Here is a 6,067-nt window from a genome sequence, read left to right as displayed (position 1 = left end):
CGTCAGCCCTGGACCTGGGGTGACATGAATGCATCAGTATAGGTCCAGAAATTGTAACCGCTGCCCTCGTGTGCTGTGGGGGCTGGAGAGTGGGGGAGGCCATGTGTAGGTGCAAGGCATCAACAGGAGCTCCCTGTGCTGTTCTCCCCTCAGTTCTGCTGTGAGCCTAAAACTGCTCAAAAAGGATAAGAGGCTTTGGGGGAAAGAAAAGACCCTTCTGTATGGCCAAAGCCCAGCACCTAGCATTATTCCCAATAGCCAAAAAGCAGAGGCAGCCTAAATGCCCGTCGGCAGATGACTGGTTAATCTCTCGATTTCTCTCTGTTCTATCCAACAACAACAACAATAATAATAATAACAATGATAACAAGGGCAACAAAAGAGAAAAAAATAGCCTCTAGGAGCAGTGGATTTGTAGTGCAGATATAACCAGCAATATAACCCTGGAGACAGAAAAAAAGAAAAAAGAAAAAAAATTAAGGGATATTTACCCCATGGAATACTGCTCTGCAATCCAAAAAGAAAATTTTATGTCCTTTGGGACAAAATGGATGGAACTGTAGGTGATGGTGCTTAGCAAAATAAGGAAAGAGATAAATGGAAACCACTGGTTGGTTTCACTCATGTGAGATCTAGAGAACTGACACACATGAACTTGCAGAAAGGGGAAAAAATGAAGCTGGGGAGGAGCTGTGGCGACGGAGGAAGCCTCGGTGCTGAGATCTTCTTTCTCTCTTTCTGAATGAATGAATGAAGAATGGATGAATGATGATGAACGAATGAATGAGTGTGCCCAGAGCACTGAAATCATACATGTAGGAGGCCCCAGTTCTACCAAAACAAGTCAATAAACACTCCATGGTAAGATGGCCATTAAGAGAGACCCCAGTGTGGTATGGGGAACAGTGACCCCCAAGATACGAACATGTCTTTGAATTTTCCCTCTCAGGTGTGGGTGCACAAAGCTGACATCCACCAAACATGCCCCAGCAGAAGCAAGGGTTTCATGGGAGGGGAACTGGAGGCAGAATGCAGACCAGCTGTGAACTGTGGAATCCCAGGAGCATTTGGGCTGTCAACATAGCAGGGCAGCCCACATTCACCCCTCCCTCCAGCCTCCTAGCCCAGGTTTCTGGAGAAGAACCATGGCCAGTGATGCCACAGCTTTATTTGGACCCTCCATCCCTTTTTAATAGAGAAGAGGGACATTCCAGAAAAAGCGGGGGGAGGGAGGGTGATGTTTCACAAGCGGTACATACACTCCTATTAAATTTAGTCATATAAATGACTAATTAATCTTAGAGGGGAAAAACTGATTGATGTAATAAACTTTTTAAAGTACAGACCATAGGCTGAGTCTTAGAAATGTTGACTACCCTAAAAGTTTGGATAAAGGAACAGAAGCAACTGGTAAAATTACATTAAAAGACACAGATATAAATAAATAACATCAAAGGATATAAGTTATGGTAAGATCATGTATGATTCAGCAAAACCTAACAATGGGATTTTCAAAGTTAACCCTAACCCTAGGGTTATCTAACCCTAACTCTAACACTAACCCTAACCCTAACCCAATTGCCAAATAATATGATTATAGCAATAATTATCTATTACCTTCTTAAACCCTAAGACAGCAGGAACCTCCCGCTTCCTCTATAGAGACTATATTTCCCCCAGTCTTCGAACCTCTAGGGCTCACTTTCCTGCATGCGTCTCTCAATTCATACCAAATGATATTGCACCCACCAATCCCAATCCTCCTGATTCTTGGCCCATGTCTGAGCAGCCCAGGAGGCCACCAGATGGTTCCTCCCCACACACGCAGTCTGCAGTGACTTTACAGGGAGGAGGAGGGTGTGCAGAGCCAAGCTTCCTAAAAGCATCAACTCCCCACTCCTCAGAGCAGATCAGATGTTTCTCCATGGCGCTCAGCCCAGGTTCCCTGAGTCATGGTGGTGGGGGGGGGTGGTTGGGAGGTAAAATATGTAAATACCCTGGGGCTTCATCCACTGTGAAGACGCTTCTAACCAACTTGCTGTGGTAAGAGATCTCCCCCTTCACAGGGTCCCATCTGCCCAGCCCTGTGTCTATGGGATAGAAGTAGGTATAATTTTGTCTGGGTTTGGATTGCTTTGGTTTGGTTTTAAAGACAGAGGTGTAGGGAGAGAATGACAGAGCCCACAGCACCAAAGCTTCCTTCCAAGTGGTGGGGGCCAGGCTTAATGTGGGTCATGCACATGGCAAAGCAGCCCACTATCCAAGTGAGCTATTTTGCCGGCCCAGGTAGACACTTTGTATAGAGGATCCCACAACCTGTCACAGTGTCTGTGTGTGTGTGTGTGTCTGTGTGTGTATACCTGCACTCCCAGCATGCCTGCAGTTATGTTTATCTGACATTCACACAAGACTGACACAGTCATATCTGAGGAAGCAGGGTAGAAAGGCAGAGCTAAGGCTTGTGCATTGGGACATCAGAGACCCAACCATTAATGTCAAAATACAACAACGGGGGTTGAGGATAGCTCACCTGACACAGTGTGCACCTTACCATGGACGCGGTCCAAGGTTCAAGCACAGGCGCTACACTGAATCACCAAGACACCAGGGGAAGCTCCGCAGATGGAGTGATGCTCTGATCCCTCACCTATCCTCACCCCATTGGAAACGCAACTGAAAAAGTTGAGCTGAGAGTGGTAGAACCAGGCACATGTGAAGATTTAGTGCCACAAACACAAACAAAACAATCGAAGCTCCCCCCAACCCCCACAGCAGAACACTTCCAGATTCTGGTGGAAAATTGGCCCCAAAACACAGTAGAGAAAACACCATTTAGCTTCTCCCTCAGTGTCCTGAGGCTGCCAGGCCTGTGTGCCAACCAGTGGGGTCTAGAAGTCTGCATCTGGCCTCTGGTCTCATATAGTAAAAAATAAAAACTGTGTGGGCTTTTTATTAGATTTATTAGGAACATAAAAACATGGCAGGTTTATTAGGTACATTAAAACCATGATGGGAAAATAGTCAGGAGAAAAAGGCTAGCTAACCATGTGGCAGAAGCCATGAGTCCTTGAACTTAGTTGACCAGCATTAAACTACAACATGTGCAGGTCCTCCTGGACGAAATGCAAGTCTAGGGAGAAGATCAGACAGAAACAGCAACAGTGGCAGGGAGGTGAGAAGAGCCAAAAGGGCTGAACTTCCTCCAGTGGCTTACTTAAGTAACCCCCTGTACCCATAATCCTTTGTGTTTACATACATCTGTTGTGTGCTCTTGATGTCAGTCATATGCTAATCATATTCATGTCCCATAATTCCTTTTGCTCACTGTCAGTAAAACAGTGTTCCCAACATCCTCTCCTTTCTCAGGGTTGTTACTCGTTGACCACTCCCCACTGACCTCCTCACTTTGATGCTTATTTCTTTTTCTAGACCTACTTATTTTACGAGAGAGACCATAGTACTTCTCGGACACACAGGCTGTTGACGCTGGAACCCAGGTCCTCCTATGTGCAAGTCCTGCGCACTGCCCACTTAGCCACCTCCCTAGACATAATGCTTCAGAGCTGTTGGGAAGACAAAAGCAGTTGTTCTAACATACAAGACACGTTTGTCACAAAAGGAGAGTGCAGCCAGGCAGAGGAGGCTCTCCCTGGTAGACAAACCATGAGTGGCTTCTCGTAGTGTCAGCATGGCTCATACACAGGCCTGGTTCCTGTCTTCCAGGCCTGAGACAACCACTTCCATCAAGGGAAGTGCTCATGGAGGCACAACTTCCATTTCCTGCTGGTTCCCAGCATGGAAGAAGCCAAAAGGGCTTGCTTCTTGCCTCGTTACGTGGCCATGTTACACGGTATTGGGGAGCCTGGCCCAGGGCCCTCGGTGTGAGAAGCATTTCAGAATGACAGGTACATCTAGAGAATGACCCAAGAGCTCAGCCGCGTGAGGCGCTCTGCCAAGTGGATCCTTGCCAATTACACAACCCCGAGAAGATGATAAAAATAATCGCATTTTGACCCGACATTTTAAAATCCCAGTTTTAGTCAAGGGAAGAAAAAGAAAATCCGATCTCTTTTTCTTATGAAAAGAGTTTATTAAAGGTGCCAGAGAACAGTTCAGAAAGCCGTTCCGTAAATGCTTCTTTCTTTTCACCTTGCTGATTTCAACAGGGTGAGGTCCATTATAGCGGCAGCAGCCAATTCTGCAGGAGACAAAGGATTAAAGGGCAAGCTGCCCCCCACAACCACCCCTGCTGGTCCCTAGTTAATCAGGGGCTCCACCAGGAAGAGTCTGGCCAGGTGTGGAAGGAGGCACAGGTTCACCCTGAAAGGGGGAGCCCACCACAGTTGGGGTGGTATTGATGGGAGTTCACACTGTGTGGGCCAAGCACCAGCCCAGAGCTTCTAGAACGACTGGCTGAGGACACAGGACTTCAGGGAGGGGAAAGCCCTCTCCCTCTCTCCTGAATATTTATCAATGAACCTTTTACAGTGCTCTGCTCTACCAGCTGAGCTACCACCACAGGGGGTTACTTGGCAGTGAGAGAGGACCAGAGGCACATGGGACACTGGGATTCAAACTTGGCACCTAGTGCCTGCTAGTTCAGTGACCCAGCCACTGTGCCACTACTGGCCCCCTTGAATGAGCTGATGGAAGCTGAGGGACCTGCCCAAGGCCCTAAAATTCCTATCACTCTTAGGGACTCTAAACGTTGAGATCAAGTCTGGACAGATCTCATGGCGTGAGGTGAATGGGTCGGTTCTCACCGGCAGGATGTCAAGGTGAATGAGCACCTCGGTCACTTCAGAGTGTGTTGGGAATGCAGAGTCCCAGGCCCTGCCCCAGAAACCCCATCACGCCAAAGAGCGGGGTGCACTGCGGGCTGGCAGAAGTCTGAGGAGGACCCTCTCTCTCCACCCAGGGGGTGGGCACTGGGGGCAGCTCTGTCCTTGCTGGAACTTCTAGCGCTAGTTCTGGTGAGATTTGCCTGCCTTGTCCCTGTCTCTTTTACTTTTATTTATTTATTTATTTATTTTTTATTATGATAAAAACTAGGTGCAGGGAGAGAGGGAGAGAAAGAGACACCTGCAGCCGGCTCCACTGCTCATGAAGCTTCTCCCTGTGCAGGTGGCGACCAAGGGCTCAAACCCAGGTGCTCGAGGCTGGTAATGTGTGTGCTTTGCCACTCTCCAGCCCCCTGCTTGTTTCTTTTACTGCCATTTAGTGTCATCTTCTCAGACAGAACTTCCTTCACCTCCACGGGAGCAGCAATGAGCTGTCTCGCCTTCTAGCCTGGCTCCACATCATCCTCTCTTCTCGGAGCAGTGGTCACTCCTGAGGTCAGTTTATTCCCCGTTCTTCCTCCTCCACAATGAACTCCATCCAGGCTGGGTCTTTGGAGCCCCAGCAAGTGAGACAGAGGGTGGGGTGGAAGTGTCTGGTGAAGGGTGATTGTAGTGTGCTGCCAGAAAAGTCACGGTGTATTGCTTCACGTTTTTCTATGCAAAAAATGCGTCATGGCTTTTCCGCCAGCCCAACAGATGCAGGGCTATACCCTGTGCAAATGTAGCTATACAGAAATAGGGGTGACCCCTGGGTAAAGGTGAGACTGAGGAAACAGGACACCGCTTCGTAGCCTCTCTGTACTTGTGCAATTTTTCAAACGCATACGCACTGCTTCTGTCATTTCTTAAACACTTTTCAAATAAATGTAACATCTCAAGACACAGTACACGGCAAAGACAAAGCGGGTTTACGCCTTGCCTTCTCAGATAGGTCTCGAGCTTTATTGAATTACCAGATTCCACTTCAACAGGTAATAAATCATCCCCTTCAAGGGTCTGTGTGGTTTCCCGGGGAAATGCTATTGCTATGCAGAGAACTGATTACCCCAAATGCAGACATCACAGCTCCATCCCTGGACCATGAGCCCTTGTCCCCACAGTCTGGCCAGGCCCTGCCCAGCCTGCCTGACCACAGGGGTGCTATAGCCCTGAGCCTCAGGCAAGAGTGACCACTGTGTCTGGCTGGCGGGTGGACCTGATCCAAATCAGAGTGCGCAGAGGACGGC

This window comes from Erinaceus europaeus, chromosome 15, assembly GCF_950295315.1.
Source record: "Erinaceus europaeus chromosome 15, mEriEur2.1, whole genome shotgun sequence".
Classification (NCBI taxonomy): domain Eukaryota; kingdom Metazoa; phylum Chordata; class Mammalia; order Eulipotyphla; family Erinaceidae; genus Erinaceus; species Erinaceus europaeus.
The sequence above is the reverse complement of the archived record's forward strand: the minus strand, read 5'-3'. Positions refer to the sequence as shown.